Source organism: Anabrus simplex, chromosome 1 (assembly GCF_040414725.1).
Source record: "Anabrus simplex isolate iqAnaSimp1 chromosome 1, ASM4041472v1, whole genome shotgun sequence".
In the NCBI taxonomy this organism is placed as follows: domain Eukaryota; kingdom Metazoa; phylum Arthropoda; class Insecta; order Orthoptera; family Tettigoniidae; genus Anabrus; species Anabrus simplex.
Genome location: NC_090265.1, coordinates 1357734376 through 1357761094, shown reverse-complemented (window position 1 = coordinate 1357761094; position 26719 = coordinate 1357734376). Strand labels below are relative to the sequence as shown.

The following is a 26719-nucleotide window of genomic DNA, read 5'->3' as shown; positions in this document are numbered from 1 at the left end:
TCTTGACTCTTTCTTCATGCCGAGTGCAGTGCAATGACCTAGTGAGCATTATTAATAGTAAGATATGAAATAACTGATATTTGTAATATTTATAACTTATCAGTTTAGCGCAAGAGCAGTAATATGTCGGTATTCTTCCGGCCGTGGGTAAATCAAGAATCACGGTGTAACGAAGCGGAATTAAAATCAGCTGCCTGGACCTCCTTCTTCTTCTTCTTCTTCTCCAAGAACTCCAACTAAAAGTGACAAAAATGTGATTGGCAGAGGTGTTAAATTACGAAAACAAACCGTGATTTAGTGAGGAACATTAAACATTTCTTACGAGGTATTTTAGGAAATGGCGGTGTTATAACTGGTAAAAATTTAAATAATTTAGCATCGGAAGCAACAGGAATCTGTGTTACTACGGTAAAGAGAAAATACTACGGCGCTTAGAAGGACCATCTGTAATATTTATGGATAATGCCTCCTACCACAGCCGTGTATTTAACCCTACACCCAATCAATCCTGAAAAAAGATCGAATTCTTCAATACATGATCGATAAAAATATTCCTGTCCCTCATCCTGTTCGTATAATACAAGTACTCCTCGAAATTATTATGGAGAACACGCTTATTGGAGAAAGAAAAAAGAAGTATGTTGTAGACCAATTGGCAGCCAGTTATGGACACAGTCTTGCGCATACCGCCATACCACTGCATTTTAACCCCATTGAGATTGTGTGGGCGGAGATAAAAAGGACGACCGCATCACAAAATCTAAGAAAGAAACCGTTGGAAGAAATTATTCAATTACTAAAGGAAGCCTGTATGCTCGCGACACCTGAAAAGTGGAGAAATGACATCAGCCACGTGGAGAAAATAGAAAATAGCTACAAGAACATTCAGTCCATTTTTGACAATGAGAAGATTTGTGTACAACTAACAGATTCTTCTGGTTCTGGGGAGGAAGACGGCGACGACGAGGATTAGGGTAATATTTTAATAAGAAGAAATTTAATGGATTAATGGTTAATCTTTATGTACCGGTATATGATGATACTGGATTTTAAATATTAAACTAGTAGTATTTCTTGTAATATTTTCTTTCCACCATGGAATTGCTTGTTGTGCTGTAGTAGTAGTAGTAGTAGTAGTAGTAGTAGTAGTAGTAGTAGTAGTACCGGGCGAGTTGGCCGTGCGCGTAGAGGCGCGCGGCTGTGAGCTTGCATCCGGGAGATAGTAGGTTCGAATCCCACTATCGGCAGCCCTGAAGATGGTTTTCCGTGGTTTCCCATTTTCACACCAGGCAAATGCTGGGGCTGTACCTTAATTAAGGCCACGGCCGCTTCCTTCCAACTCCTAGGCCTTTCCCATCCCATCGTCGCCATAAGACCTATCTGAGTCGGTGCGACGTAAAGCCCCTAGCAAAAAAAGTAGTAGTAGTAGTAGTAGTAGTAGTTGTTGTTGTTGTTGTTGTTGTTGTTACCATTGCCACCTGTTCCCAGTTGTGATGTATTTGTTATTAATAATAATAATTAGCTTTTCTGGGGACCCATACGTCAAATTAAATGTATTTTTTCCCTTTTACAAATATTTATGGAACCCCCCCATAGCACTACAGCCCTTGAAGGGTCTTGGTCTACCAAGCGACCGCTGCTCAACCAGAAGGCCTGCAGATTACAAGCTGTCATGTGGTCAGCACGACGAATTCTCTCGGCCGTTATTCTTGGCTTTCTAGACCGGGGCCACTATCTCACCATCAGATAGCTCCTCAATTTTAATCACGTAGGCTGAGTGGGCCTCGAACCAGCCTTCAGGTCCAGGTAAAAATCTCTGACCTGGCCGCGATTTGAATCCGTGGCCTCCGGGTGAGAGGCAGACACGCTACCCCTACACCACGGGGTAGGCAAATATTTATGGATAATAAAGTTAAATAAAATAAATAAATAACAATAATCCAACCTTTTTGAAACTTTTTATGGTTTACAGAACACCCTAAAGTTGGAGTTAACGCCTTAAATGGTATTGATTTCTTTTAACTGTCAGAGGCTACCATCTGGGCCACGGAGTACCCAATAATTATACTAATTATGAATAGTTAATAATAATTCAGTTGTCTCTTCATTCAGTATGAATACAGTATTATTTTCACTTTTAAAATTGTTTACATTACAAACTGTGCAGCCTATTGGTGGGATAAAATGAGGTCATTTGAACATTCATTCTGTTAACAATTATATGATAATAGCAACAAAAGCAAGAAATTCTATTATTATTGTTACGGGGATACCCGTGGACCAGAAAGAGGTTAAAGAAGGTGCGGGCTTGGATGGGTCTTAACTACGATATCAAGGATTGATTTAAAACTTTAACAAAGGTCACATTTCTTTTAGAACTTCAAACTTAACAATTTTTCAACAATGAAACATCATGTACAATGACAATCTTGAAACAAGTCTAGGAAAATCCAAGATGGGTGAACTTTACAGATCCTGGGCTTCAAGCCCCTCGCTTTACAATTTCTGAGCTCCCAGCTCAAATTTACAAAAGAGCACAAATTTATTCAAGGGCAGAAATCCCCTAATTCATGGAGCACTTGCTCCCAAAATACAATGTCTAGGCCTTCTAGAGGCACTCGTTAATCTTATAAAAACCTTGAAAAAGACCTAACAGGCTCTCAGTTTTCCAAGCCTACTCAAGGCAGTCACTGGCCTCTCAAGGCACAACTTACAATTTGAAAAATGATTTCATACAGGGGTATTTAATACCAACCTACGGGGGCCTTCAGGGAAAATAATAGGTTAAATAACTGGCCCAAACACAAAATGAATGGAGGTGAACTGCGCTCCAAGATAATGAAAACTTAAAAACCTACAGGGCTCTAGGCCAATGAAACAGGGGCTATTCCCAAACTACTGAGGTGACTCGTATAGAAATTACTTTAACACCTTACAGAAGAAAAAGTTACAAAATGTAGTCACCTCAATCCAAGATGAAGGGGAGCTTGAGAGGGTAATTCACTCTCTATTCCCGATTTACAGTTAAAGAATTTACGAAGTTATTACATTAGCCGAAAGATGATTTACATTTTAGAAAAGTTGATTACATAGTTAATGATTCGGACCTTTCCCTCGGATTAAACTGCGGAGGTAGCAAGAAAGAATAAAGTTATGTGGCCATTACCTTGTAGACGTTCTAGCTGCCAATGAAAGAGGCCGCCCGCCTCCTGCTTAACACACTCGCACTAAAAAAGATGATGATCAATTGGCCAAGAAACATGAAAACCCACAGTTTATAAACCCTCAGGGAAGGTTCGAGATCATTCAAGATTAATCAGGACACACCCTCTTAATTTTATTGGTTAAATTCAAAAGCAACACTCAAAATCGAACAAGAGCTTGTGATAGGTAGAAAATTAATTACAGAAATTAGTGATTGGTTAGATTCAAAACTGGTGGAAAGGAAAAGGAAATAGTGCCAACCCAAAAATAAACTTCAGTCAGTTACAAAAATCTAGAAATACAAAACTTCTTTAAAGTATAAGTTCTTTTACTTTGCACAAGGGTGAGTGATCATAGTTTTTTGGTAGTGCCATCTGTGGGAAAATGTCCAAATTTCTTGATGAATGGCAAACAAAACGAGGAGAAATTTAGTCAGTTTAGGAAACTTCACAATAACAAAATTACTCAATATTTTAGTGGTGATATCTTCTGATTAAAATTCCAATTTCCAGTTGTAGTAGATTCCACATTAGTTCAATAGAGGAGTTCATTAAGGCGCTAATTTTGAATGCGTGGCATTGAGGTGTACCTCCCGGTACAATTATTATTATTATTATTATTATTATTATTATTATTATTATTATTATTATTATTATTATTATTATTATTATTCATGTGGCTATTTCAGCCTTATATTGTTCTGGTATTTACATGAAATGGAAAACAACAGAAATCATTTCAAGAACAGCCGGTGGGATTTGAACCCACGGCACCTCCCAACTTTGAGTTACTAGCCCGTCACACTATCACTGAGCTAGTCCAGTTTATGGGTCATTTAAGTTTGCTTTTTAGTATTTAGGGGTCGCCCTTCGTTACCTCGTAACCTACTTTAGATAGCCATAATACAATATTAACATTATTTTTGTCATGTCTAAATTCCTGACCTATAATAATAATAATAATAATAATAATAATAATAATAATAATAATAATAATTCAGTTTACATCGAAATGACAAATAGATTCCATAAACAGGTTTTATACCTGCTCTGGCTCGTTTGGTGCTAATGAGGTAGACGATTTAGCAACTCTGACTACGGCAGACGTAGTAAATCCTATTAGCCCCCAATAGACACCGGGCTGCCGCTGGAGGGTAGTGATGTGAGGCGAGGTCGTCATGTTTTGTCCCCAACTATACCTAAGAGGATGGCGGCTCAATATTTATTAATATTTGAAAAACAAAGAAATATAGATGGTAAGTTATGTAAACAAAAATGTTAACGATATTTTATCTTACAATCTACATAAGATTGATACTTTAAGGGTCGAAACCAGTACTGTGAATGATAGTATGTAAATAAATGTATTGATAAGGTGGAGGCTTCAGTATCAATCTTATGTTGTAGCTACAATCAATACGGAAATGAAACTATAGATTATGATTATCTTACAGTCTTCAGAGTAATACATTACAATCAACAATAGGACAATTTCTGTCTGAACAATGCAGTCTGAAACACGATGATGACATTTGAATTTCAGAGTCATCTTAAATATGTAAATAATATGAATTTCAAAATAAACACACAGATTTGAATATGTACAACATTGTCAGCAAAATAAGATTAAAATGCTGAGGAACTATAAGTAACGTGATTATTGAATTAGCATGTACCCTATCTACAGTATATTTGATTTACAGTTGTGGTTTCACTTTTATTCATGGTATCCATTATTTTCTTTTCATTTTAATTCCTCTTCACCAGTAATATACTGTGTATCGGGAGGTACACCTCAACCCCTGCATTTAAATGAAGCACCTTGAAGAACGCTATCTAACACATAAAGTTTGCAACAACTATTTCAAGAAATTTGGACTTTGCTCCATAGATGTCTCTGTTAAAAAGAAACTGATGTCATGCACTCTGGTGTAAAGTAGAACTACTAAAAATTTAAAGAAATTTTGTATTTATAGGTTTTCTAAACTGAATCGAGTATTTCTTGTTTTTGATTTTTCAAAGTTTGTAACACTTCTAACTCATCCCGCCAGCCTTGGAGTCTGGCCAATCAGAAATTTTGTGTATTTAACTTTCAGCCAATCACATACTTCTTGTAACGTTTCAATTGTCCAATAAAAAGTAGAGGGTGTGTCTGGACTTAGTCCAGAGCCTTCTTGAACCTTCTTCTCGGGTATAAAAGCTGACGCCTTTTCGAGCTAACTTGTCTTATTGATTGTCTTGTTACTGAGAGTGTGTGTTAAGAGAGGAGGCAGAGGAACCTCATCCATCGGCAAGCAGAACATCTGCTAAGGTAATGGCCACCATTTTTGTAACTCAGTAGTTATCTCTGCAAGCTAACTCGAGGGGAAGGTTTCCTATCTTTAATAATGTAACCGTGAATTTCCTAAAATGTAAACTTTTCTTTTTTCTCATGTACAAGTTCAAATAAGTCAAGAGTACTTAACTGAAATCCGGGGATAGAGAGTGCGTTACAATCTCAAACTCCCCTTCAGTTTAATTTGGAGATGACTACGATTTTGTAACTGTTTTCACTATTGTAAATTGTAACTTATCTTGTCAATCTAGACACCTCAGTAGTTTAGGATTAGCCTCTGTATTGTCGGGCTACAAGCCCAAGTAGGGTTTTAATCTTTTATTTCAACAAGCGCAAGTTTCTGCCTCCATACATTTTTTATTTTTGGGCCAGTAATTGAACCTGTTGCTTTCCACAAAGGCCCAGTAGAATGGGTACTCAATACCGCTGTATTATTTCTTCCATGTAAACTTAAAAGACAACTGATACGGTCTTGTAAATTGTAGGTCATGCCTAGAGAGGCCTGAAAGTGTAAATTTTATTGAGCAAAGATGCTCTAATCCCAAATGTAAAAGTTAAAGGTTGCCTTCAGCAGGCTGTAAAGGTTTTGGAGCGCAGTCTCCTTGGTAGAATTATAGAGCATAGAGGCTTTTTCTTGTAATGTAAAAGGTATTTGTGTGAATATTGAATTGTGCCTTTGGTAGGCCGTAACTTGTAACCTTTGGAGCAAAAGGTGGTCTTGAAAATTGTGATTTAAGTATCCTGTAAAAAAAATTGGGAGATTCATCTCCTTGCGTATCTTACTAAATGCAACAGCAGTGATGTTGGGACCTTTGTAAATAGGGAGCTTGAAGCTCAAATTGTAACTAACCATTTTCTTGTTTTTCTGTTTTTTTCCTACCTTGTACCAAACTAGTTCTGTACCTGAAATCTTGTGCTGTCACCAAGCGAATTGTTTTGTTAAAATTTAATATCTGAAAAGAAATATAACCTTCATTTGTAAAGTTTGAAATTTATGTTTGACGGCCGTAGATAGACCCATTCAAACCAGCACCAGCACCTGTGATCCACAAAAACATGGTAACAAGTGGTAGCAGAGCATGGTTGAATGGGTCTAGATAAAGCCCCTTTTGACAGCTAAACATAGAAATCTACATCGAACTCTAAAATTTTCTCGGCTGCTGGAAATTTTCAAACTTTTTACATTTTTCTGTCAACATGTCTGGTCCTTGTGAAGTCCTTGCAACCGGGTACTTGCACAAGGAGGAACTAATCTACGAGCTTCTAATTATTAAGGTCCAATCTGGAGGCATGGTTGTGGCAGATACTGCCAAACTTAAGGAATCTTTAGATCTTCCTATTTGTATCCTGGTATTTGGGGAGAAAGAAATTGATGAGGCTCTATCCACTATCACAGACAATACCACAGAGCTAGCTTCATTAGTTAGTTTTTTTGAAGTAAGTGATTCATCTCCTAATCAACTTAAGAGAGTTCAGGCTAGGCTATTTCATTTCTACAATAGGACTCCTCCTCCTATGGCGCGACGGCCCGTTTTCGGGTCATGGCCTCCCCAGTTGCTCTCCGCCAAACTTGTCGATCTCGTGCAGCTACTCTCCAATTCCGGATCTTGAGGATATGTGCTGCGTCCTGATGTACACCATCTTCCCATCTGTTACGTGGCCTTCCCACAGGCCTTCCTCCTCCAAAGTCTCCTAAGAATACCTTCTTTGGGATTCGGTGTTCTTCCATCCTAATTAGATGACCTGCCCATTTAAGTCTCTTCATTCGAATGGCATGCGACAGGGGTGCCTCCCCATACAGGGAATATAGTTCATTGTTATATCTAATTCTCCACTCCCCTTGTACGCATATGGGTCCATAAATTCTCCTCAGGATTTTCCTTTCGAAGGAATCTATCTTCTCCACGGCTTTCTTTGGGAGGGTCCACGTATCACTTCCATACATCACTATACTGCGAATGAGGGTTTTGTATAGCATAACTTTTAAGCTCTGATTTATATCTCTACTTCTGAAAAGTGGTAGTACTGCAAAGTATGCTCTGTTGGCAGCTTGAATTCTTGCCTGTATTTCCACCATTTCCTCATTCTTGTTGCTCAGATGTACACCAAGATATTTAAATTCATCCACCACCTCCACTTTGGATCCTTCAGGGACAAGTTGGTCATTTGTATACTTCCTTCTCCGAGCCTGCACCATTACCTTCGTCTTCTGTTCATTGATCTTAAGTCCAATCTCTTTGCCTTCCCTATTCAAGTCTTCAAATGTTTCTTTAACTGTCCTTGTTGTTCTTCCCATCAAATTTATGTCATCAGCATATCCAACTAGTTGAGCTGTTTTGTACAGAAGTGTTCCACTGGTGTCCACCCTTAACTTTCTAATCACTGACTCTAGTGCCAGGTTAAATAGAATTGGTGCTAAGCCATCTCCTTGCTTCAATCCCTGATTCACTTCGAAGAAGCTGCCTACTTCAGTCTGAATTTTCACTCCCACCATCGTATTTCTCATAGTCAATTCCACCAGTCGCACCAGCTTTTCTGGTATCTTGAACTCTCTTAATACCTCCATTAATTTATCCCTGTCAATAGAGTCGTATGCTTGTTGAAAGTCGATAAACATCTGTACCACATCTATGCCCCGTTCCCAACACTTCTCCAACACTTGTTTCACAGTAAATATCTGATCAATAGTGGATCTTCCCTTCCGGAACCCTGCCTGGTATTCTCCTAGAATTTGTTCCACCAGGGGTTCTAGTCTCTTCTTCAGAATGGAAGTGAACAGCTTATATACTGTACACAGCAGTGTGATCCCTCTATAATTGCTACATACCAACTTATCCCCTTTCTTGTATATTGGGCATATGATGCCTTTGCGCCAGTCTTCAGGCATTTCTTCTGTATTCCACACACTCACAATTAGATCATATATAGCTTCTTGTAGTGTGGTTCCTCCGTATTTCCACAACTCTGCAGGGATTCCATCGATACCTGGTGCTTTATTGTTTTTCAGTTGCTGTATGGCTTCTATCACTTCTTGCATAGATGGTGCTGTGACTTCTGATTCATTTGTCTCAGTATTCTTCCTTGAGGTAGTTGGTGTTTTCTCTTTCATTTCTACTGGGTTCAGGAGGTGTTGGAAATATTCCTTCCATCTATCTTGGATCCCTTTTTTATCTCCCAAAAGCTGTCCATTTCTGTCCTTACACATGTTTGTTCTTGCCTTGAATCCTTCTTTCACTTCCTTAACTTCTCTGTAAGCCATGTAGCTATTATCTTCTTTAAATTCCTCCACTATTCTAGCCATTTTCTCATTTAATTTTCTTCTCTTCTTTCTTCGACATACATTCCTTACTTCTTTATTCTGGTTTTCAACCTCTTGTTTCTTCACCCTTGTTGGTCTCTCTAGGTATGCTTTATATGCTTTATCCCTTTCTTCTATGGCTTTTTGGCATTCCTTATCAAACCATTCCTTTGTGTTCCTTTTGGGTACAATGTCTAGTGTGTCCTTTGCCACGGCCTTAACGCTTTCCTTCAGAGCAGTCCATTTGGTCTCGACCGTTGCTGTTTGGTCCTTATTATATTTCTCTACCAGCACTTCTGCCATTCTTTCCCCGTATCTTTCTGATACTTCCTTATTCTTCAGTTCACAAGTATTGTACTTTTCTATCCTACTCATTCCTTCCTTTCTTGTTTTCATAATGCGGCACCTTAAGATTGCCTTAACTAGAAAGTGGTCGGAGCCACAACTTGTTCCTCTGAATGATCTGACATCCACGATATTGGATGCCCATCTTTTCTCCATTATTACATGGTCTATTTGATTACAGGTCTTTCCATCTGGCGATATCCATGTTTGCTTGTGTACCTCTTTATGAGGGAAACAAGTTGACATCACTTTCATGTTTCTGCTGGTAGCAAGGTCAAGCAATCTCTGTCCATTATCATTAGTAGTGTTATGTAAACTATGGATCCCTATTATTCCTTGATATATCTCCTCCTTCCCAATTTGTGCATTTAGGTCTCCTATTATCATCTTAGCATCGTTCGATGGGATTGAATCTAGCACTCGTTCCAGTTCAGCATAGAACTGATCCTTGACTATCTGTTCCTTGTCTTCCGTTGGTGCATATACATTTACGATTGTTAAGTTGTAGAATCGCATTTTAACACGCAATGTTGCCAATCTTTCATTTACTGCCAAAAACTGTAGTACATCATCTTTAGCTTGTTTTCGTACTATAAATGCTACTCCTCCTTCTTGTGCATTCCTTGGCTTCCCACTACTGAATATTGTGTGGGTTTTGGTGTCCCATATCTCATCCCTTCCTGACCATCTAGTTTCTTGTATGGCTGCTATGTCCACTTTGTTGACTTCTAGTTTCTGCATCAGTACTTTCAGTGCTCCGGCTCGTAGAAGTGTGCGTACATTCCATGTACCAATTGCGTAGTCCATTGCCTTTAGCTTAGCTCGTCGTCTATTAAATCCACCATTCCGAGGCATATTCTGGGGCTTCGCAACAGTTGGTTTTCCGGAGCGAGGTTGTTAGCCTTGCTCCAACCCCCAGCAATCCTGGAGGACCGATGTTTTCTGTTAGGGTTGTCTCCCTTAGCTGATAGGTCCCCATTTAAGCGTCGGGAACTCGCTTTCTGCCCTTACATGACTTAGCCGTGTACCTTAAAGAATGTACCCGTTGCCCAGAGGCCACGGCGTGGACGTGCATGTATCGGACTTGGTAGGAATAGATGGCATTTCCTGTGTTTTGCTAGTACACTCCCATCAGCAAGAAGTGCACCCACAGGACCACATACTACCCCTTTGACCCCCCTACAATAGGACTAGGGACCTATTTTCTCTAAAATTGGAGGAGGATCATGCTAAGGAAGCCAGTAATCTATTGGAACAACTCTCTGATATGTCGAATAGAGTTAGTCAATTGTTGTCCAGGGCCGCTACTCCTAAAAGCTACCAGGGTTCCATGGTAAACTTGTCTACTGAGGAAGAATCTAGTAGAAGGATTGAGAGTAGGAAATCTGTTGCTACTCAACAAACATCTGCCCCATCGGAAACTGAGTCTGGTCATCCAAGACAACTCCCATCATTCTTTATTACTAATGCTGTGTTGGAACTATCTCAACCTTCTATGCTGTCACCTATTATGTCGCCTGGTTTCCGCAGTTTGCCTCACCCATTGGCCATGTTGCTTAAAGGCATTTTCGAGTTTTCAGTAAATTCAGGTAATGAAGTCATTTCTTTCTTAAGATTTTTAGTCGCTATCCCTGCCTGTTCAACAATGGCAACCGTTTGCTGTACGCTGCTTGTCCTCGAGCAATGCGGCTGGTTGGAATACCCTTGGATAGCAGTTACAGATTGTTTCACATACCTTTGGTTTCTTGCCTTGTCAGACAACCTCTGTGGGTAGTATGACGACCTGAAATAATCCTGGATCTTCACACTGGCCCGAAGGAAAACACGGACCCATCGATTTATCGGAGGCTCTTCCTGTCCGTTGTTGGCCGATATCCAGGTTCAGTCATCGTCTACACGGATGGTTCAAGGACAGAAACGAAGGTGGGCTGTGCGTTCGTTGTCGATAATGATAGGTTTCTTTTTGCTCTCCTGGAAACCTAAAGTATGTACACAGCAGAACATTATGCCATCTGTGAAGCTCTGTGGTACACACTAAGGGATGAGCGCCGACACTTTCTTCTGTGTACTGAGTCCTTGAGTTCACTACCTGTTTCCCTCAGCACCTTCTGATACAGCGGGTCCAGGACCTGCTGGCCGAGTATTCGGATGCCGGCACCAGAATCATGTTTATGTGGCTCCCAAGCCACATGGGTGTAGAGGGAAATGAATTAGCAAGATAAGGGTGCCACTCATCTGAGAGATTTGGTTATGTCCCATTGGGAGATGGAGTGGCAGGCCATTCCACTTCCAAATAAGCTGAGAGCGATAAAATGAACATCGAAGGTATGGAGGACGTCCCTTCGGGCTTCGTAGTGGGAAGCAGTGGTATTATGTCGTCTTCGGATCGGCCACGGTATCCTAACTCCCTCCCATCTATTGAAAGGAGAACCCCATCCGGTGTGTACTTGCGGCGATCATCTTACCGTGGTACAATCCTTACGGAGTGTGTGGACCTGGTTGATCTGCGCCGTAGTCTTAACCTCCCGAGTACAATCTCCCTTATCTTGCGAGATGACGAGCAGTCAGCAGACCTCGTCATCCGCTTTGAGGGATAGTGGTCTGTTTTATTGTGTGTAATGATGTCCTTTTTCCTAGTGTATTTGTGTTAATTGCGCTTTTATCCCATTGACTTCATTTTAGTTTGTGTTGCATATTTTAATGTGTTATTTTAACGTCTAATGTAAATTATGTATATCAGGCAATGCCTTATTCTTTTGTTTCCTGTATTTTCTCTTATTTTATTAGAAATAAGGCATTGCGAATTAGAGCCACTGATAGTTTTTAATATCATACTCAATTTTCTTCATCACCATTTTTTTAACTCTAGTCAGTGGATACATTTTAAAATTTAAAATTTTAACTATCATATATCGTGTCGTCCATCTTGTTCATTAGGGGCCGATGACCTTCGATGTTAGGCCCCTTTAAACAACAAGCATCATCATCATCATCATCAGATTTTTAGTCAAATTCCAAGAGCATGCTTTAGTGTTTGCTGTCTCTCATTCCCAAATACTTCAACTTATTTACCCTTATTCTGTAGGCATCCTCTCGGACAAAATTGTTAAAGCAATAGCTGATCATCGATCTATAGAAGAATTCCACGCCCACCTACTGGCTAACTTCATTCCGGCTGGAGCCATGTCATCTTTAATCCAGAAGTATTATTTTAGAGTCCAGAGGTTGGACGAGAACCTTGCCGACTTTATTCAAGATATAAAGTTTTACACCAGGGTTTTCTTGGAGAAATCAGGCATAGCCAATACATGGGCATTACAAAGACCTAATTTAAGGTCTTCAAAAGTGGCTTGCTGTGTCGGCCCCTGTTCAAATTTGACACCTTTCCTATGCAGTAGGTTCAAGGGATCCGCCCTGTTAGCGAAGTTAGGAATAAATTTCCTGAAGAAATTCACCATGCCTATGAATCTAGCAATTCCTTTGATGTCCTTAGGAGGCTTGAAGTAACGGATGGCCTGTGTTCTGGAATGGTCTATGGAAACACCATCGGGCGACACAGAAGGTTTAGCAAAAGCTACCTTAGATAATTTAACAGTTAACCCAGCCTTCCGAAGGCGATTGAGAACTTCCTTCAGATGATCTAAGTGCTCTTCGAAGGTCTCTGAAAACACTACGACATCATGGGTCGATCAGCCGAAGGAGTAAGGTACGTTGATACGTTACGAGTTGCCAAGGAGCCCCCTCCATCTTCTAACAGTCCTCGGCCACCACCTCGCCGAACCTCTCCCACTCGCAAGTGTTATGCATGTGGATCAACTGAACACCTTAGAAACAAGTGTCCCTTGGACAAATCGAGCAGAAATAGGAACGGAGCTGGTCCTTCTCAAGGTCGCTTTAAGTGCGGGTCATTGTCCCCCATGGCTAGGAATTGCACTTCCAGCAACAGCACACCATCTTGTTCGACTTCTGATGCTGCTTCCTTGAATACAAATTATAAGAAGTGACTAGCGTCCTAGGCTGAGTCGCAGTGTTCACCTTCCCTAGGCTCAGCCCCCATTCAATCAGGGAACGAATCTTTTAATGATAAAACATCTAATTTATCATTTGAAGGCCCTAGGGAATGCCTCAGAATTGCGGCAGAGACCCCAGGATCCGTGCCATTTCTGAAAATTGAAGTAAATAACGAACCAGTCACAGCTCTATTAGACTCAGGAATTATGAGTTCCATTATTTCTGAAGAGTGGTATTCTAAATTAAAAACCTGTTGTAAATTTCCAGACTATTGTTCTTTTTCTGTTAAATGTGTTTCGGCTAACTCATCTAAATTAGAAATTTTAGGTTTCATTTTTGCCAAAGTTTGCATTTCAAAGTTTGCCTGGAAAGTTAAGTTGTTTGTAGCTAAACAGTGGTCTTGCCCTGTAATACTGGGGGCTGATTTCATGTCTCATCCCGGTCTTGTGCTCTTTCTTCAGAGCAAGTCGTGCACATTCAAGTTTGCTGTTAACTGTAATATTCCCCTTTTGAAATGCAATTCAGTATCATGTTCATCTATTTCACCTACCCAGAGTGAGATGTCGTTAGATCTTAGGCATCTACCTGAGAATCAGGCTGAAAGTATTAGAAGGTTGTGTTAGTCTTTCCCTGATGTATTTTTGTATACCTTTGGTGTCACGGACCTTATTGAATATAAGATTGAGTCAACTGATTCTATTCCAGTCAGCTTTCCTCCATATAGACTATCGCCACCTAAAATTAAGGCTCTTAAGGTAATAATAGATCAGATGTTGAAAGACAGTATTATTCGACCTTCCAATTCTGCATATTCATCACCCATTTTTCTTGTACTGAAACCCCAAGGTGGTTTCAGGCCTGTTATTGATTACAGGGCTTTAAACCGTAAGGTTGTACTTCAATCTGTGCCCCTTCCGGATCTTCACTCATGGTTTTCATGGTTCCTTAAGGCTAAGTTCTTTACTATCTTAGACCTTAACCAAGCATATAATCAAATTCCTGTAGCGGAAGAATCCAAACATCTAACAGCTTTCGCCCTGATTGGAATGTGTATGAATACAACTGAGCCTTTCGTGCTCCCCATGGGTACAGCTGTTCTTACCAGACTGCTAGATAGGTTCTTCCCTGACATCAAATTAGAATATATCAGTACCCCGATGGTGTTTCCATAGACCATTCCAGAACACAGGCCATCCGTTACTTCAAGCCTCCTAAGGACATCAAAGGAATTGCTAGGTTCATAGGCATGGTGAATTTCTTCAGGAAATTTATTCCTAACTTCGCTAACAGGGCGGATCCCTTGAACCTACTGCATAGGAAAGGTGTCAAATTTGAACGGGGGCCGACACAGCAAGCCACTTTTGAAGACCTTAAATTAGGTCTTTGTAATGCCCCTGTATTGGCTATGCCTGATTTCTCCAAGAAATTCATTGTCCAAACTGGCGCCTCTTCATCTGCTGTTGCTGCTGTTCTTCTTCAGGAAATGGAACTCGGAAGGTGGCCCATTGCCTATGCGTCTAGGACTTTATCGGCTCAAGAATCCAAGTATTCTATCTATGAACTAGAGAGTTTGGCAGTCTTATTCGCTCTGGAGAAGTTCCGCCTTTATCTGGAACATGTAAAATTTGAATTAATAACAGACAATCAAGCCTTCAGTTGGGTTTTAGCTAAGCCTCATCGTACAGGACGTATCGCCCGTTGGACTATCAGGATTTCTGCATTTCAGTTTGATGTAAGACACATTAGGGGTTCAGAGAATATAGTTGCTGATGGACTAAGCCGCACGTTTTCCCATGAGGTTGAGACCAGTGAAGAGGAAGATAGTTATTTTCTTCCCACGCCCATACCTTCTAGTATTAATGCTATTCTGACTGATGGCCCTATGCTATTTTGGGATATTGAGAAATATCAACGTGAAGATCCAGTGCTGGCTCCCATTATGGAAACCCTCTTTTCTGGGGAACATGTTGTCCCTTATGTACTGAGGAACAGGGTTTTGTGTTGCCCTTCGAGGCATGATCAAAAGATGAAAGTTGTGGTTCCAACCATTCTTGTGCCAATGAACTTCAAATACTATCATGAGACCCCATTAGGGGGGCCTCGAGGCGCCTTCAAAACAAGGGAAAAAATCAGAGAGATGCTCATTTGGAAGAGTATGGACGGTGAAATCCGAGTAATGCTTGTAAATCTTGCTTGCTTAGTAAGCCCACCTTGCCCACTAAGCTAGGGCTGTTGTCATTTCACCAGGCATCTCGCCCCATGGAACATTTATACATAGACTATGTCGGATCCTTTCCTCAATCAAAGGGGAATGGGAATAAATTCATTCTTGTATGCGTAGATGGCTTCACTATATTTTCATGGTTGTTTCCGACTAAGCTGGCCATCGCTCGGTCTACAATTTCTTGTCTTAATACTACCTTTGCTTCTTTTGGTCCGTGTCAGTATATTGTTTCTGATAATGCTAAAGCATTCACATCCAACTTATTCCAAAAATTCTGTTTCGACCTGTTTATTTCACATGTAATAACTTCTGCTTATTACCTTCAACCATCTCTGGCTAAGTGGGTCAGTCGTAATCTTCGATTGACGTTGATCGGTTTTCATCATGAATATCATTCCAGGTGAGATACTTCGTTGCATTGGTTATCTTCTGCTTTAAATTCGGCTGTTCATGAGTCACACAAGTTCACCCCTGCCTCTCGCTTGTTTAAATTTGTTCCCAACACGCCGCTGTTTAATCTTGGATCACTCAATGACATATTACCTGAGACAATAAATCCTGATAATATCAGAGACCTATGGAAGAAGGCGAGAAGTAATCTTAAAGCTTCTCATGAAAAGGTTAGAGAAAGAGATATGATTGTGGACGGAGGCCCACCAATTTAAAAGTTGTAGATCAGGTTATGGTAAAGAATTGCCCCCAGATTTCATGGGCCATGCATTATTTTGGATTTCTTAACCCCTGTCACTCTGTTGGTCAGCAACCCAGCCACGGAGAGGATATTTAGAATTCACCTCTCTCAGGTGAAACCGGTATAAATATTTTGTGTGCACTATACGCCACTAAGTCAAGGCAGTAAGAGAAGGTTATTTTTCTTTTAGTAACTGTCCTGAATCATAAAAGTAATTAGGTAACTTATTTGAAATATAGAGGCCTTCTGCCCCGACCTTAAGGGAATTATCTTGTACAACCTTCCCCTCTAATAAGATTTACGACTTGTGCATGGCCCGGTGACCATTACCTAGCCCCCGTCTCCAAATCCCCGCCAAGCAAATACACACTAATCTTCTAGGCTGCCTGCCTCATCACTACCTGCAATATTAAATTTTAAAAAAAATAAAAAATAAAAAAACCTCTCAATTTCCAGCAAACAATCTCTGTCACCAAGTAAATGACTGTTTCAGTGCCCTCTCAGCCATCGGCAGCCCAGCATCACTATATCTAGTTTGTGGTGACCATCACCATGGCTACCCCTCTCAAGATAGCGAGAGAGGTGTATCTGAGGGTACTGGAGGGGTCCGGGGGCCCCACCTAGGTATCGGCAGCGACACCCACTCTTGCCATCAAACAGGAACTAGGCATCATGGACTTAGATCACTTCTGGAAGTCTTCAAAGTTTTCAAATTATTTTCTCTAAAATGAACTTCCTGCAAGAAGGTTTCCATCTGTGAAATTCTAACATAAAATTTTGTTTAAGCAAATTTCTACATTGTCACCCCAGGGAAGGACTGTTGGGGGAGGGGAGGTCTGTACCTGGAAGTACACCTCAACCCCGTGCATTTAAATGAAGCGCCTTTAAGAACGCTATCTAATACATTAAGTTTGCAACAACTATTTCAAGAAATTTGGACTTTTCTCTATAGATGTCTGTTAAAAAAAACTGATGTCATGCACTCTGGTGTAAAGTGGAACTACTAAAATTTTAAGAAATTTTTATAGGTTTTCTAAACTGAATTGAGTATTCCTTGTTTTTGATATTTCAAAGTTTGCAACACTTCTAACTCATCCCACCAGCCTTGGAGTCTGGCCAGTCAGAAATTTTTTGTATTTAATTTTCAGCCAATCACATACTTCTTGTAACGTTTCAATTGTCCAATGAAGAGTAGAGGGTGTGTCTGGACTTAGTCCAGAGCCTTCTCGAACCTTCCTCTCGGGTATAAAAGCCGACGCCTTTTCGAGCTAACTTGTCTTATTGATCGTATTGTTACTGAGAGTGTGTGTTAAGAGAGGAGGTGGGAGCCTCATCCATCGGCAAGCAGAACATCTGCTAAGGTAATGGCTACCATTTTTCTAACTCAGTAGTTATCTCTGCAAGCTAACTTGAGGGAAAGGTTTCCTATCTTTAATAATGTAACTGTAAATTTCCTAAAATGTAAACTTTTCTTTTTTCTCATGTAAAAGTTCAAGTAGTCATGAGTACTTAACTGAAATCCTGGGATAGAGATTGCGTTACCCTCTCAAACTCTCAGTTTAATTTGGAGGTAACTACGATTTTGTAACTGTTTTCACTGTTGTAAATTGTAACTTATCTTGTCCACCTAGTCACCTCAGTAGTTTAGGATTAGCCTCTGTATTGTCGGGCCACAAGCCCAAGTAGGGTTTTAATCTTTGATTTCAAGGAGCGCAAGTTTCCGTCTCCATACATTTTTTATTATTGGGCCAGTAATTGAACCTGTTGCTTTCCACAAAGTTCCGGTAGAACGGGTACTCGATACCCCTGTATTATTTCTTCCATGTCAACTTAAAAGACAACTGATACGGTCTTGTAAATTGTAGGTCATGCCTAGAGAGGCCTGAAAGTGTAAATTTTATTGAGCAAAGATGCTCTAATCCCAAATGTAAAAATTAAAGGTTGCCTTCAGCAGGCTGTAAAGGTTTTGGAGCGCAGTCTCCTTGGTAGAATTATAGAGCATAGAGGCTTTTTCTTGTAATGTAAAAGGTATTTGTGTGAATATTGAATTGTGCCTTTGGTAGGCCGTAACTTGTAACCTTTGGAGCAAAAGGTGGTCTTGAAAATTGTGATTTAAGTATCCTGTAAAAAAAATTGGGAGATTCATCTCCTTGCGTATCTAACTAAATGCAACAGCAGTGATGTTGGGACCTATGTAAATAGGGAGCTTGAAGCTCAAATTGTAACTAATTGTTTCTTGGCTTTTCTGGTTTTTTTTTTTTTTTTTTTTTTTTTTTTTTTTTTTTTTTTGTTTTTTTCTTTCGACCTTGTAACAAACGAACTCTGTACCTGAAATCTTGTTCTGTCGCCAAGCAAATTGTTTTCTTAAAATTTAATATCTAGAAAGAAATATAACTTATTTAAAGTTTTAAATTTATGTTTGACTGTCGTAGATAGACCCATTCAAGCCAGCACCTTTTTTCACCTCTCTGTGATCCACAAAAACACAGTAACATGCAGGTTAACACTCATTGTCAGTGACCCATTTTAGATTCTGTTATTGAGATAAGTCAACGGCAGCTTGATAAGTACGAACAACAATGCATTCCTCCTGGCAATGTTTAAGAGTATGCTTTCTCATTGTAGCAACACAGAGCAAGAATCCTAAAGGGAATATTTTGTATATCATGCCATTTAGGGTGCAGGGTGTGGCACACAAATTTGTCTTGGCTAGGCAGCTGGGGTATGTCATGCTATTCATCATCTCAGAGATTCTTCTTCAGGGTTGGCTGCTGTTATATCCAGGCATAGGTAAGTTCCAACGTAGTTGAACGAAATCGAAGGCCTGAGATTTGTAAACATCTCATGCAGTGGCATATTTATAACAAAGTTCTTAAGCATGACAGAGGTTATAATATAGAATACTTAATTAATAACATCAGCAAGTTCACCTAAGAGGACTACTGCTCAACATTTATTAATATTTGAAAAATAAAGAAATGTCCCAGAAGAAAATATGAATCTTTGTCTTTTACTTTCGGTTTTAGTGGCATTGAAAATTATCTACATTTAGCTACTAGGGAACTGGTTTGATAAAGATATAGACAGGAAATTGGCCATGGACATGGTACAAAGTTAGATTCACGCCATTCACCTGAAGATAAAATAGGAAACAACGAAAAATATTTCAGGAACTACGGATGGTGGGAATGGTATCCGTAGAGTCTTCCAGTGGTGAAATGTGAGTCACTTGCACAGTACCACATTCTGAACAAAAACATTTGTTCCTATTATAACAGAATGCAGTACTTAAGGCTTTCTTTTTTAATTTTTTAAAATCGCTGAACTATGTATGGATAATCCACAAGCTGAATAATCCGCACCCAGTTAATCAAGAATTTGCTGTATTTCAAAGAAGCAGGAATGGCCTGGTTTGCATCGGTAGAACCACACAGTCAAACTTGGTTCTGGAAAACATATGCAGTTGACATTGTTGAGTATGAGGTGCTTATTCCCCTGTGGTTAGGGTGGGTGGGTAGAATAATACCCTTGGTATCCCCTGCCTGTCATAAGAGGTGACTAAAAGGGGCCCCAGGGGCTCTTAACTTGGAAGCATGGGTTGGCAACCACAGAGCCCTTAGTTGACTCCCGGCATTGCTTCCACTTACTTATGCCAGGCTCCTCAGTTTCATCTATCCTATCCGACCTCCCTTAATCAACTCTTGTTCTTTTCTGACCCCGACGGTATTAGGTTTGCGAATCCTAGGGAGTCTTTTATTCTCATGCTCTTCGTGGCCCTTGTCTTTTTTTGGCCTATAACTTCATTTTTTGAAGTGTCGGATCCCTTCAATCTTTTCTCTCTGATTAGTGTTATATAGAGGATGGTTGCATAGTGGTACTTCATCTTAAAACAATAATCACAACCACCACTACCACCACCACCACCACCACTGTGAGGTGCTTAATGGTCAGACCATTCTAGATAGATAAGACTATCTTGAGAAGTAGTACCATATTTTAGATGTGACACGAGCTTTATAGTATGTGATCTTAATTTTGAACTTGTGCAAGGTGGATGCAATTCTAGTTGTATGGTTACCTACAGCCTCAGGCTGGCAGCTGAGCAGGGTGATGAAGTGGTAATATGTCAGACTGATAAATAACGTCACCTTATTGACTTTAGCAAGCATTTAGTATTGTTACTATTGTTCTTGTTAATAATTTACTTTGTCAGTACAACTTGGCGAACGAAATGGAATTCGATGGGGAGCTATCAATATTAATGGGGCTTATGGAAGAAAGAACGTAGAACTGGCTGAGTCAGCAAAGAGGATGCATCTGGATGTGCTAGGAGTAAGTGATATTCGGGTAAGGGGAGATAATGAGGAAGAGATAGGAGATTATAAAGTGTACTAGACAGGTGTTAGAAAGGGAAGGGCAGACTCTGGGGTAGGTCTCTTTATCAGGAATACCATTGCACGCAACATAGTTTCTGTTAGGCACGTAAATGAGCGAATGATGTGGGTAGATTTGTCAGTTGGAGGAATTAGGACAAGAATTATGTCCGCGTATTCACCATGTGAGGGTTCAGATGAGGATGAAGTTGACAAGTTTTATGAAGCATTGAGTGACATTGTGATCAGGGTCAACAGCAAGGATAGATAGTGCTAATGGGCGATTTTAATGTGAGAGTTCGGAATAGAACTGAAGGATACGAAAGGGTGATTGGTAAATGTGGGAAAGATATGGAAGCTAATGGGAATGGGAAGCGTTTGCTGGACTTCTGTGCTAGTATGGGTTTAGCTGTTATGAATACATTCTTCAAGCATAAGGCTATTCACCAATACACATGGGAGGCTAGGGGTACCAGATCCATAAGAGACTATATCTTAACAGACTTTGAATTCAGGTAATCTGTTAGGAATGTACGAGTTTTTCGCGGATTTTTCGATAATACAGACCCCTATCTGATCTGTAGTGAACTAAGTATTTCTAGGCCTAGGGTAGAGAAAGTGAAATCTGTCTGCAAACGAATAAGGGTAGAAAATCTCCAGGACAAGGAAATTAGACTGAAGTACATGGATATGATTAGTGAGAAGTTTCAAACAGTAGACAGTAAGCAGGTTCAGGATATAGAAAGTGAATGGGTGGCATACAGGGGTGCTGTAGTAGAAACAACAAGGGAATGCCTAGGAACAACTATGTGTAAAGTTGGGAAAAGACGAACATCTTGGTGGAATGATGAAGTGAGAGCAGCCTGTGAGAGAAGGCTTATCAGAAATGGCTCCAAACAAGGGCCGAGGCAGACAGAGATTTGTACGTAGATGAAAGAAACAGAGCGAAACAAATAGTTGTTGAATTCAAAAAGACGTCGTGGGAAGATTTTGGTAATAACCTGGAAAGGCTAGGTCAAGCAGCAGGGAAACCTTTCTGGACTGTAATAAAGAATCTTAGGAAGGGAGGGAAAAAGGAAATGAACAGTGTTTTGAGTAATTCAGGTGAACTCATAATAGATCCCAGAGAATGACTGGAGAGGTTGAGGGGATATTTTGAACATCTTCTCAATGTAAAAGGAAATCATCCTGGTGGTGTTGCAAACAGCCAAGCTCATAGGGAGTAGGAAAATGATGTTGGTGAAATTATGCTTGAGGAATTGAAAAGGATGGTAAATAAACTCCATTGTCATAAGGCAGCAGGAATAGATGAAATTAGACCTGAAATGGTGAAGTATAGTGGGAAGGCAGGGATGAAATGGCTTCATAGAGTAGTCAAATTAGCGTGGCGTGTTGGTAAGGTACCTTCAGATTGGACAAAAGCAGTAATTGCACCTATCTACAAGCAAGGGAACAGGAAGGATTGCAACAACTATTGAGGTATCTCATTGATTAGTATACCAGGCAAAGTATTCACTGGCATCTTGGAAAGGAGGGTGCGATCAGTCGTTGAGAGGAAGTTGGATGAAAACCAGTGTGGTTTCAGACCACAGAGAGGCTGTCAGGATCAGATTTTCAGTATGCGCCAGGTAATTGAAAAATGCTACGAGAGGAATAGGCAGTTGTGTTTATGTTTCGTAGATCTAGAGAAAGCATATGACAGGGTACCGAGGGAAAAGATGTTCACTATACTGGGGAACTATGGAATTAAAGGCAGATTATTAAAATCAATCAAAGGCATTTATGTTGACAATTGGGCTTCAGTGAGAATTGATGGTAGAATGAGTTCTTGGTTCAGGGTACTTACAGGGGTTAGACAAGGCTGTAATCTTTCACCTTTGCTGTTCGTAGTTTACATGGACCATCTGCTGAAAGGTATAAAATGGCAGGGAGGGATTCAGTTAGGTGGAAATGTAGTAAGCAGTTTGGCCTATGCTGATGACTTGGTCTTAATGGCAGACTGTACCAAAAGCCTGCAGTCTAATATCTTGGAACTTGAAAATAAGTGCAATGAGTATGGTGTGAAAGTTAGGCTCTCGAAGACTAAATTGATGTCAGTATGTAAGAAATTCAACAGAATTGAATGTCAGATTGGTGATACAAAGCTAGAACAGGTCGATAATTTCAAGTATTTAGGTTGTGTGTTCTCCCAGGATGGTAGTATAGTAAGTGAGATTGAATCAAGGTGTAGTAAAGCTAATGCAGTGGGCTCAAAGTTGCGATCAGCAGTATTCTGTAAGAAGGAAGTCAGCTCCCAGATGAAACTATCTTTACATCGGTCTGTTTTCAGACCAACTTTGCTTTACGGGAGCAAAAGCTGGGTGGACTCAGGTTATCTTATTCATAAGTTAGAAGCAACAGACATGAAAGTAGCAAGAATGATTGCTGGTACAAACAGGTGGGAACAATGGCAGGAGGGTACTGGGAATGAGGAGATAAAGGCTAATTTAGGAATGAACTCGATGGATGAAGCTGTACGCATAAACCGGCTTCGGTGGTGGGGTCATGTGATGCGAATGGAGGAGGATAGGTTACCTAGGAGAATAATAGACTCTGCTATGGTGGGTAAGAGAAGTAGAGGGAGACCAAGACGACGATGGTTAGACTCGGTTTCTAACGATTTAAAGATAAGAGGTATAGAACTAAATGAGGCCACAACACTAGTTGCAAATTGTGGATTGTGGCAACGTTTAGTAAATTCTGAGAGGCTTGCAGACTGAACGCTGAAAGGCATAATAGTCTATAATGTAATTTCTGTATGAATGTAGTTTGTAAAGTGTTGCTTAAAAAAATTATGTTTACATTAGAATATGTTTTCTTTGTGGATTGCTATGCAACATATTTGTCCATCAAAGAGTGCTGGTTTCAGTCCTTTCAACTCAATCACAGATTTCCTGGTGCATCAAATAGGAACATGGTACATAATACTGTGAAGAACCTAGGAACATGGTACATAATACTGTGAAGAACCTCCAGACCAATTGTCCATTTTTAACAAAAGAAATATTGGAAATGAACTGTATTAGCTTTAGTAAAGTTCAAATAAATAGGAACTCTCTAAATCTCTCTTAACCGGTAGATCCCTCTATTTAAATCCATTTGATTGTTACATGTGGGGGATGTTAAAAGGAAGCTAACAATCCTCACACACTGAGCAAATTGGCATGCGGTGTGGGTTGCATAGCTGTGAGCTTGCATTCAGAAGATGGTGGGTTCGAATCTCGTTGTTGGCAGCCCTGAAGATAGTTTTCCTTGATTTCCCATTTTCAAAACAGACTGTTCCTTAATTAAGGCCATGGCCGCTACCATCCCAATACTATCACTTCCTCATCCTTGCGTCATTGAAAACCTATGATTTGTTAGTGTGATGTTAAACCACTAGAAAGAAGATGATTATCCTCCCTCAAGAGGTGGACTGTAGGAGAACATTCTGCAAGTTATTTCAGATATCTTGCAGGCTCTCAGGTATGTTAATACCCAGAGAGTGAGTGTGATGGATCAGTTTCTCACTATTTCTTCTCGAATTCTGCTGAAGCAGTACTATTATTATTATTATTATTATTATCGTATGGCATTTACAAGCATAATCTGTAAAAATATACAATTAACATACACGTTAAAATATAGAGGTAATTAAACTAGAATGTCCAGCTTCGACAACCAGTCCGCTGCACTTGGTGTCAATTCATGCAGAGTCCGTAAACCGTCCTTAAATGCTGACAGTGGACAGCTCTCAACAACATGAAGCAATGTCTGCTTCTCAGCACCACACTCACACGCAGCACTTTCACAATATCCCCACTTTTTCATCATATATCGACACCTGCCGTGGCCTGTTCTGAAACGGTTGAGTTTTGACCACTCATGTCGAGGAAGATCGAAACCTGGCACTTTCTTCGTTGGGTCTTTAATCAGAAAGGCGTTAGTGGGTGGACATTGTTCCCATCGCTGTCTCCATTCTGCTGTTACACTGAATTTTTCATAGGAGTGTAGATCAGTCCAGAGTGGATTCCTGGATTTTAACCTCATCACAGGTGGATCTCGTAAGGCATTGAACAAAAGTGAGTTCCTGTGTGCAAAGGTCTTCTTGAGCAACTGTACTTTTGCTGCTTTTCTCCTCAGATCTGGAGGAGCAATGTTTGCTAAAACAGGCAGCCACTGAGTAGGAGTCGACCTCACTGTACCAGTAACAACTCTCATGGTTTCATTGAGCTGTACGTCAATCTTGCTCGAATGTACGCTGTTTTCCCACACAGGAGCGCAGTACTCACCAGCCGAGTATACTGAGAAAGTGAAGCAGTGCGAAGAGTGTTTGCATCTGCACCCCAGTTGCTGCCCGCTAGTTTATGCAGTAGATTTACTCTTGTACTCAGCTTCTTTGACAGATTCGAGCAATGCTGTTTGAACGACAAGGACCGATCCAGTGTGACACCCAGATATTTTGGGAAGAAGTTGTGGGAGACTTCTGTTCCGTTAAAAAGCACATGTAGCTTCCGATTAGCTTCCATGTTATGCAAGTGGAATGCTGTTACTTCCGTTTTACTAGGATTTGGTTGGAGTCTCCATTTGTGAAAATAGTCGCACATGGTAGCTAGGTCCTCTGTAAGTACATCCTCACAGTGTGCCAAATCCGTACTCTGAGTAATTAAAGCTAGATCATCTGCAAACTGTATCTTCTTTGAAGTTGTTCTTGGCAGGTCATGGATGTAAAGATTGAATAGAATGGGAGATAAAACTGACCCTTGGGGTAAACCATTATTTAGAGATCTCCACCTGCTTCTTTCACCATTCAGAAATACAGCAAGTCGACGGTTGGATAACATGTTGTTTAGTAAGCATGCTAGCTTCTGACAAGGGATGACCTGAACAAACTTGAGCAACAGTCCCTCTCTCCAGACCGTGTCATAGGCTTATGTAAGGTCGACAAAAGCTGCAGCAGTCTTCAGTCTTTTCTGGAATCCTGCTTCAATCTCTGTTGTCAGTGTTAACACCTGATCACAACAACTACGATTCTTTCTGAAACCCCCTTGCTCAACTGGGATGACTCTTTCTATTGCTTCCTGGATTGGGTTAAGTATCATTCTTTCAAGCATCTTGTAGATTACACTAAGGAGTGAAATTGGTCGATAATGTGAAGCATCAGTTCCTTCCTTTCCTGGTTTCAAGACTGCAATTACTTTGGCTTGTTTTAACAACTTAGGTAATTTACCAGTTCGTAGAATTTCATTGAAGAAGTTGACTAGCCATTGTTTTGTACCAGGGCCTATGGCCTTCAGAAACTCTGGATAGATTTCATCCAGACCAGCAGCTTTATTTATCTTTATCTTGGATAGAGCCATGTCCAGTTCTTCAGTACTGAAGTCACAGGAATACTCCGAATGGGATGTCAACTGTGATCTTCTCGTTCTTAGTTGCTTCTTAACACTCCTTGCGTGTACCTTGTCCATCTTTGCTCTAGAGATTTGTGTCAGTCTGGAGGCAATGGTGTTTGGGTTCATTGGCAAACTTCTGCGTTTCATTGTAGGGTCACTACCAAGTTTTCTTATGAGGTTCCAGGCTTTACGACTAGAGTGTGTGAAGTCTATCTCTGCTGTAGTTCTGTGCCACTTCTCTCTCCTAGATTTATTTAGAGCCCTTAGCAACTCATCAGCTGTTGTTTTATTAGGAGAGTTCTGATATTCGGTGTAGAGCTGATTACATTCTTCTGACCATCCTGGTATATACGTCTTGCGATATCCCCGGGGAATGAACTTCCTAGCATTAGCTTTTATGGCGTTGACAAATCTATTGTAATTTTCAGGAACTGGTTGTATCCACTGTACAGTGTTATCAAGTCCTTCTGCAAATTTATCCCACTTTGCTAGTCGAAAATTCCAACGAGGTTGTGGTACTGAAGACACAAGAGGGATCTCAGTGCCATAGTAAATAATAACTGGTCTGTGTTGACTGTGAGGAAAGGAACTGATGACCTTTCGTTGTACCATGTGATGATTCTCAGGAGTTGACTGTGACACTATGCACAGGTCAGGAGAATAATCCTTTAGCCACCTGCCAGAATGAAATGTGCCAGGATGTTTAGCATTGTAGACGAGTTGTAGGGAGTTTGCTTCAATCCAGTTATTTAGGTTAGACCCATTGTCATCTTCAAATTCGTATCCCCATGCTGGGCTATGACTATTGAAATCTCCGACGTGGGTCAT

General features: G+C 40.4%; 1 protein-coding gene across 1 annotated transcript in view; it reads left to right on the top strand.

Annotated features, from left to right (window-relative positions):
* The window catches only part of LOC136859016 (death-associated protein kinase 1), a 1193585-nt gene that overhangs the window by 577489 nt on the left and 589377 nt on the right, over nt 1-26719 (top strand). The window lies entirely within an intron of this gene.